Consider the following 9856-nt stretch of genomic DNA (forward strand, 5'->3'; position numbering starts at 1 on the left):
TTGGAGGGGAGGGGGAGCAGTGAGGATTGGGTGTGGCGTGGTGCGGACTCCTTCGGTCCGGTGCGTGGATTTTTATGAATTCAAACGTCAATGGACGGGTCACGCATCAAATGTTGATCCGTAAAAATCCCGCCGATGTCAGTTGGATATGTGATTTTCATACGCATCAAACGTAAATTTGATTGGATTTTATCATCCACGTAACATTTTTTTCAATAAGAAGTAAGAATTTTAGTATAGATTTTTCGAGATTCTTTATAGCAACAAAATCATTGAAGACGCACCATAAAGTAAATACTCGTTTTCAAAAAGACATGATGGATGGATAGGTTTAGAAGAATAGGCTAAAATAATTTCTACCACAGATGATGTTAAAAAAATATGCAACCTTTTGTGCTATAAAAGATGAAAATCATAAAAAACGAAGAGCAGGAAGAGAGGATACATGATGTAGGACGCTTAACAGACAATTTTATGGAGGATTCAGACAATCACGAGCTAAATACAGATTTATACGTATTATTGACTTCCACAAATAAACAATCATATCTTCCATCCCAGAATGCGGATTCTGACATATTATATATGTAAATCGCCTATGTCGACGAGACGGAGCCAACTAGATTGTTAGATTTTTAAAATATCATCAATAATAATTTTGACTGAAATCCGAAAATAATCAGCTTTTAGTTTATTTTTAGTAATAAAGTTGTAGTATATTTAGATTAGGAAATAAATTCAACATTAGAGTCAAATTAGATTAGGAAGAAAAAATTAATTTTGATTCGTGATTTGTTTCCTCTATTGTAGGGAGTCTTTTTAGGATTGAATTTGATAATTCTATTTCTTTGTAATTATAGTCTTATTAGAAGTCTTACTTATTTTTCTATTTAAGAAGAGTCATGTAACCCCAAAGAATAATATCTTTTCATCAATAAAATTTGTCTTTTAATATTTCTTCGTGGATTCGAAGATCGTTCTTTGTGGATTCATAGAACACCCTTGGTGAATTCTGATGTTTTACTTCCGCGCTGCGTTAATTGGTACCAGAGTAGGTTCCTCTGATCCGATGGCAGATGATGAAACCCATATTTCTCGAACTAAGTTTGATGAGTTGAAGACCGATGTTAATCATATGAAGACTATCATAGAGCGACTTGCATCGGCAGTGGAGCGTCTGAACACTGTAAGAGTTCGAAATCGCGTTGATGGTCGCCAGCGACGTGATCCGACTCCACAGGATGAATTCAACAGCGACAATGACCTTAAGCAAAACCTTGGAGTTGGGAAGAGCACTAAAGAAGCAATAAAAAAAGAAGAACCACCTCTGGAACACAATATCTTTCACATAAGATGCACTGTGATGCAGAAGGTTTGTGATGTTATCATTGATAGTCACATTAGTAAGAATCTTGTTTCTCGGCGTATGGTGAATAAGTTAGGTTTGAAGACAAAGAAATACCCACCTCTCTACAAGATCAACTGGATTCACAAGGGAAATGATGTGCAGAACGATGAGATGTGTCGGGTACCTTTTTCTATCGGTCGCAGCTATGTTGATGATGTGTTGTGTGATGTGGTCGAGATGGATACTTGTCATATTCTTTTAGGTAGGACATGGCAATTCAGTATTGGAGCTACCCACAGAAGTAGAGATAATGTTTATATCTATAAGAAGAATGGACGCAGGATTGTATTTATACCTCTTACAGAAAAGGAGCCATCTAAGATAAAGATTACTGAGAAGAAGAGACTCTTGGTGACAAACAACGAGGCTTTAGGAGAAAAATTAAAGCAATCTGAAGAGGTCTATGACTTAGTTGTAAGTGAAAAGGAGAACCTACCCCTACAGAAATTCCTCCTAAGATGCAAACACTCATTATGCAAGAGATTCATGATGCTGATGAGGATATGATAGTGAAGATGGATATTATGCATGATATTTTCAGAGAGTTATGAGCGATATTGCACATATTAACGATGTCCTGATGGAGGAGAAGGATAAAATAGAGAGTGAGGTAATTGACGGTATGTATGAATTGCTTGGTGGAGGGCTCGAGGCAAAGAAGATGAAAGAATTATGTATGGAGTATGAGGGAGAAAATTATTTTTTGGAAGCAATAATCATTAATAATTTCAACAACGATGAGATGATACCGCCGACACTAGAATATGGGAAGCAACAGTGAAAATATTTGGAAGAGTTTTTCATGTCAACTACAGAGCCACATGTTGCCAATTACATACACATGTCATAGAAAATATTCATACACAAGTTTGATACAGAAGAAGTCCTAGCAGAGGAGGTAAAAGAACAAATTGAGAAAATCAACGCTAAATATAAGGCGGATGTTGATCGTTGCAAGAGAAGAAAATTATTTAATAATAAAGCTACTATTCTAACAAATATAAGGTCAGGGTCGAGCTTCTTTCAACAAGAGGAGACTGATGTAGGACGCTTAACATACAATTTTATGGAGGATTCAGACAGTCACGAGCTAAATACAGATTTATACGTATTATTGACTTCCGCAAAGAAATAATCATATCTTCCAACCCAGAAGGCGGATTCTGACACATTATATATGTAAATCGCCTATCTCGACGAGATGGGGCCAACTAGATTGTTAGATTTTTAAAATCCCATCAGTAATACCCAGTTTTGGTTAAAATCCGAAAATAATCAGCTTTTAGTTTATTTTTAGTAATAAAGTTATAGTCTATTTAGATTAGGAAATAAATTCAACATTAGAATCAAATTAGATTAGAAAAAAAAATAATTATGATTCATGATTTGTTTCCTCTATTATAGGGAGCCTTTTTAAGATAGAATTTGATACTTTCTATTTCTTTGTAATTCCAGTGTTACTAAAAGTTGTACTTATTTTTCTATTTAAGAAGAGTCATGTAACACCAAAGAATAATATATTTTCATCAATAAAATTTCTTTTTTAGTATTTCTTCGTGGATTTAGAGATCATTCTTTGTGGATTCAAAAAACACCCTTGGTGGATTCCAAGGTTTTACTTCCGCGCTGCGTTAATACATGACAGAATATTTCAGCTCTAAAAAGAACTTTTACTTACACCTATCTATCTAGATTTCAAATTTTCATGTTGCGTATATTTCTACAATAAATTAAAAGATAAATTACTCATAACAAAATAAAATAAAATCCCTATTAATAAATATCAATTTTATGATTCCTGATGACACGTAGAGTGAGCTCTCTTTTCTCGAAAAGAATTTTCTTTTTAACTTTCTTTCCAACATAAGTGTACGTCAAAGGTCTATGTAAGACTTTTTTTTTTCTTAACTCAGTCAGATGTGTATTTGGCACTTGTGTATATATAGATGCAGCTCCGCTAGCATTGCAACCTAATCAAAACGGAGAGGAAAAAAAAAAGAACACTAGATAGAAAAGACTTTGGTCAATAACTAGAGTTCTATTCATCAAATTTGTTCTCCACATGGGATCCGGTATTGGGAGGGTTTGGTGGAATCTGAGTAGATGACAAATATTGTAGTGAGAATTAAAGAGTGGCCGCTTATTTAGGTTTGGACGGGAAACTGTTTCGCGCGTGTACGGAGTATAACGGCGGCTATTTAATGGAAGTAACTGTAAACAGACCTCATAAGTCCAGTAAGGCCCAAAAGGCCTTTGCAAGTTATAAAGGGCTAATTGCGGGAGCCCCCCACCCCATCCCCATGGTTCTATTGTGCTGAAGCCGGATGGTCCCCTGACTGCAAAAAAATAAAGAAAGAAAAAAGAAGAAAAAATCGCTCAGGAGTTCTATATGCACTTGGGAAGAGAGTAGAAAATATATTTCTGCAATTGGGTGGATAGTACGTAGTACGAGGGTTCCGTTCGCAATTAACTCAAATACAAATTTCCCGGAAACCACCTTTAACATCGGGTCATATTATATAGAAACCACCTTCGATTGTCAAATTATATGTGAACAACCTTTAGGTGGTTTCTTATGGCAATCAATCACCCGGACTCACCTTTAAGTGAAGTTTTTTAGTTTTACTATAATGATTAGTTATTAAATATCAAGTATATTACATAGGTGATCCTTAATTAAAATTAGTGGGGGTCAATTATCAAAAAAATTGCCAATATAATTCAAAAGGTTATGGGAAGTTTGATCAATGAGGCTCAAAGTGTTTTTGTTAAGGGGAGACTTATCTCAAGTAATATTCTATTAGCTCATGAACTCATCAAGCACTATGGTAGAAGGCATACCTCCCCAAGAGCCATAATGAATATTGATTTGAGGAAAGCTTTTGATACAATCAACTGGGGGTTTCTCAACTCCATGCTAGGAGGACTGGGCTTCCCTAGTAAAATGATAAAATGGATTATGGAATGTATCACCACACCAAAATACTCTCTGTCCCTCAATGGATCCTTACATGGATATTTTAAAGGAGCAAGAGGTCTAAGACAAGGGGACCCCTTATCACCCTACTTGTTTGTGATTGGTATGAAATATTTGTCAAGAAAATTAAGTGTGCTCAAAGATGATAGATTATTCAAGTATCCATCCTAAGTGCTCTAGACTGGGGATTACACATTTGATCTTTGCAGATGATTTGCTACTCTTTTGCAAAGCTGACTTGTATTTCAATGACAAGATTACATCATTACCTTCAAGATTTCAGTAAAGTTTCAGGATTGGAGGCAAATCCAAATAAGTGTTCTGTTTTTTTAATGTCATTGATGAGAGCTTAAAGCATTAGATATGCTCATATTTGCATTTTTCAGAGGGATCTTTTCCTATGAGATACTTGGGTATGCCATTAATTTCAAAGAGGTTATCGTGGATGGATTGTTCTCCATTGATCAGCAAAGTTTCTGGGCAATTTCAAAGCTGGCAACAGAATAGGAAACTTTCGTATGCTGAGAGCCTTCAAATGATTAAATCTGTGATTCTGGGTATACAAATCTTTTGGACTAGCGATTACATTCTTCCGATTAGAGTGTTGGAAAAAATAGACAGTGTTGACCTTCTTTTTTTGATGATGTTTAACAAACATTTTACTCCTAATGTTGTTTGTCTAGTATTTGTGTTTTTGTTTTTATTCTAAGCAAACAACGAATTGGAGGTTGGATGGATAGCGCCATAACGATCATATCAAATGGAGGTTGGTAGAATAGTGGTTGAAGCCTTACAATTCAAGTTAAAGATTCAAGTTCAAGCTTCATCCGTGAGTGTACCAAGATAGAGCTTCGTTGAAGATCACAAGCTTGGGTATATTTAGTTTAGGTTTATATTATGTGTGTTAGTACTTTAAGCTCAATCATATACACAGATACACGTTTTCGTTTTGTATATATAGTTATATATATACATATATGTTTTAGTTTGATAGTTTTCAAGTTTTAATATGAAACATTTGAATATAATTAGAAAATATTTTTTTTGTTTTATACTTATATGCATATATATGATTTCATCAATATTAATTTTATTTAGTTCAATGAAATCATGTTTTAGTGTATTATATGTGTATTTTAATAAAATACTATATTCATTGTTTATAGACTTCATAACAATAGTTTACATCTTTCTTCAAGTCTATAAAATCATTTTGTATTATTTCAAAACATGGTTTAGCCAAAATATCAAAATTCATATGTTTACATTTTTATGTTTTGGACTATTTTGTAAAATGGTGATATTTTTCATTTGGGAGGTCCTTTTTGAAAACCAGTCTTTATAGCACGTTTATTATCATGTCTACAATCATTCCCCAAAGTTTTATATTATTTGAAATTTATTTGATATTTTAAAATAGGGTTTTAAAATCAGAAAATTAACTTTCAAACCTATTTTCTCATATGTCAGTTTACGATCGACTGCCACGGTCTTCTGCGCCTTTGTTTTTAACCTGCGGAGCCAACAACAACTTTCGCGGTTGATCGTCACGATAGACCGTCAGCTCAAAAATTCCCACGGTCGACCGTCACGGTCGACCGTCAAAGTTTCTGGAATTTTCTGAGCATCGAAAGTGGCTTGCGGTTGACCGCGAGATTTTCACGGTCGACCGCCGTTCACTCCAACGATTATTTTGTATAGAATCTGATTTTCGATTCTGTTTGGTCATTTCTGCTGGGCTTTTGGCTGAGGTTTTGGGAGGCTATAAATACCTCATTGATCTCAGTTCTCATGGCAATCCAAGAAGTTTTTTTAAATAAGAGTTTTAACAAGGGTTTAAGTATTGTTTAAGTTTGTTTAAGAAGCTTTTAACCATTTAAGAGTTTGAGTTTGTGAAATCAATTTCACAAGAGCTTGAGGAGATCATCTATTGATGTTTGAGCATCCAACTCTTCTCCTTCCACTCTTGATCTATTGAAAAGTTTTCTAAACTCAATCTAGCTTTATATTTTATATTATTTGATTATCATTTTATTAAGCTAGTGTTCATATTGAGTTTAGTTAATTTTATTTTCTCTTTGTTTACACACACACAACCATTGAGCTTATTGTATTTACATTCATAGTATAATTAGGTTGTGGGATTACGTAACTTAGAGATTGAGCTTATAATTCGTTCTCATCTATTATAGAGAACAAACACTTTGTATTGTGCTTATTGTGAGATTCACTTTTTAATACACTTGTACACCGAGAGAAGTGTGTGACGAGAGTCGGGGATCATCCTAAGAGGATTAGCGTCGGTTGACGAACCTAGGAAGAGGTTGTATCCGAGCACTTGAGGGAGATATGTCTAGTTCCAACACTTGAGAGGGTGTAGAGTGGGATTGCAAGAGTGTTGATTGTTAAGTTTTTGGTAAACTAGAAAACCGTAGTGTGAGGTGTAAACGTTATTCGGGTAAACGTAAAAATCCCGGTTGTGATAGTGAATTTCTCCCCGAGAGTGGGGAGTGGAGACGTAGGACGGAAGGTCCGAACTCCGTGATTATTTAATTATATTTGTGTGTGCTTTGGCGTTCATTTATATTTGTGCTCATTGCTCATATCGCCATTGTCTCATTAGTTAGTTTGTCCACTTCTTTGTTTACATTATTTACCCTTGTGTTGTTTATATATCATTGCTCATATATTTGTAATATCTCATTGCTAGGATATATTCATTAGTTCATATTGCCTATACTAGCTCATGTATCTTATTGTATTTCACACTTGATAGGATAACTTGTTATTAGTTTTAATTAACATAAAATCGGATTAGATTAACATAAGACCCTAATCACCCCCTCCCCCTCTAGGGTCTAACAGACAGCTTGTGCTCTTCTTTTCTCTGGGGTCAGAAAATTCACCTGTTATCTTGGAATGTTGTTTGGCAGGAGAAGAAAAAAGGGAGTCTGGGTTTATACTCAGCTAAAAATTGGAACTATGTAGTGACCGTCAAGCTTATATGGATGATTCATCTCAAGCAAGATTTGTTTTGGATTAAATGGATACACGATAATTACTTACAAACTTCAACAATATGGCAAGTTCAATCTAAAGTAAATGACTCTTGGATGTGGAAGCAGCTCATTAAGGTGAGGGACATGATGATTAATAAATTTGGTGATGCTGGAAATTTTCAGCAAGTTGTTACAGGTTGTTATAAAGGGGGAAAGCTTCAGGCATCTTTTGTATACAAAGCTATAATTCAAGATGTTCCCTCTATTGCCTGGGCCGACATAGTTTGGAGGGGATTACAATATCCTAAACTTTCATTTATACTTTGGCTAGCAGTTCATTCTAGGCTCTTAACACAAGATAGATTATGTCGATTGGGATTGTTGAACACAAACCAGTGTGTTTTGTGTTCTAATCTTCAGTTGGAGACATGCACACACCTCTTCTTTGAATGCTAGTATTCAACAAATGTTTGGAACAAGGTGATGAATTGGATGAGTTTCTCTTGGAAATCATGTGATTGGAATCAACTTATCAGATGGTATAGCTACAATATCAAGTGCAAGGGTTTTTTGTAGAAATTAAAAAGAATGGTCTTCTCGGCAACAGTATATATGATTTGACAAGAGAGAAATATGAGAATTTTTCATCACAAAGTTTGGGAGCCTGAAAATTTGTTTCGTACTATCAAAATCTTCATCTATTCAAAAGTTCTAAATGAAAATTTACCTCTTCATATGAAGGAGAAGCTTGAAAGAATGTAATTTTTGTTCTTGTATACTACCAGGCTTTACTGATGTTCACGATGTAGCAAACAATTTCATATTTGGTTGATGAATAAAAAGTTCATTTTCATTGACAAAAAAAAACAATTATAAAAAAAAACTTAATTGAAAAGTGGGTCCAGATGGTTAATTTCAACATAAAAATTCTTTAAAGGTTGTTTATAATAGATATTTCTTATATCATGATTAACAGAATTTAACACTCGTTTACATACTAAAACGAGATTGAATAAAATGGTACATACCTTCTTCCATTGTTAAATATAATGAACACCAAATTACCGATAATTGTTCTTCCTTGTCCTGCAAAGATTTTCAGATAATATCCCAGAACCAATACAAACTTCATCTTTATATAAAAAAATCCATTAACATTAAAATTAATTTCATAACCACAAATACTTAGTTTTGATACAGAAATCAAATTTCTTATTAATTTCATAACCACAAATACTTAGTTTTGATACAGAAATCAAATTTCTTGAAAATGAAGGTACATAGAACACATTTTTCAAATCGATACAGAAATCAAATTTCTTGAAAATGAAGGTACATAGAACACATTTTTCAAATCAATTACATAACCATATTTTAAAATAAGTCGATACGTTCCCACGGCCTTTAGAAGTGACCGCATCACATCTACTGAATAGATGCCCGACTCACTTGCCATCGACGTCCGTTGGGTTAGAAACCCCCGCATAGTATTGGCAACATGAATTGACGAACCAGAATCAATCCACCAAGTATTATTAGGAACATGACTAAAATTAGATTCGAAACAAACATATGATGTGATATTACCTTTCAAGATCTCTTACAATAGGATAAGGAAGAACAATTATCGGTAATTCAGTGTTTATTACTTTCAACAATGGAAAAAGTTATGTACTATTTTATTCAATCTTGTTTTAGTATGTAAACGAGTGTTAAATTCTGCTAATCATGCTATAAGAAATATCTATTAATTGGTATCAGAGCATTAATAGATATTTCTTATAGCATGATTAGCAGAATTTAACACTCGTTTACATACTAAAACGAGATTGAATAAAATGGTACATACCTTCTTCCATTGTTAACACTCGTTTACATACTAAAACGAGATTGAATAAAATGGTACATACCTTCTTCCATTGTTGAATGTAATGAACACCGAATTACCGATAATTGTCCATTGTTGAATGTAATGAACACCGAATTACCGATAATTGTTCTTCCTTGTCCACTCCACAACACAAAAATGAATTGATGGATTATTATCACAGGACTTTATTAAATTATATTATGTGTGTGGACAAGTGACTCTCTTTATAGAACTCCTACCATCAAGGAGTTCATAGCTACCCAAGGTAGTTATGTCTTTAAAACTACCAAAGTAGTTAATTCCAAAATTCAAATTCAATTTGCTATTAATGTCACATAATAGAATATGAAGAGTCAAAAATTCTAACAGTTTATGTATAAATTGACAATTCAAAGGTTGTTCTATAGAATTACCCTATTTAAACGTGATTTCTATTGGGAAAAAACCTACAAATTAGTATCGTCCTGATAATCCAAGGATTCACGCCGTTAGAAACATAGAATATGAAAGGTGCTATATTTAATTATCTTTGTGAAGATCTCCATGCCTTGAATTCAACATTCTTCTGTAAATATTTGATTATATATCATCTTTGATATTTT

The sequence above is a fragment of the Asparagus officinalis genome, chromosome 7 (genome assembly GCF_001876935.1).
Source record: "Asparagus officinalis chromosome 7, Aspof.V1, whole genome shotgun sequence".
Taxonomy (NCBI): domain Eukaryota; kingdom Viridiplantae; phylum Streptophyta; class Magnoliopsida; order Asparagales; family Asparagaceae; genus Asparagus; species Asparagus officinalis.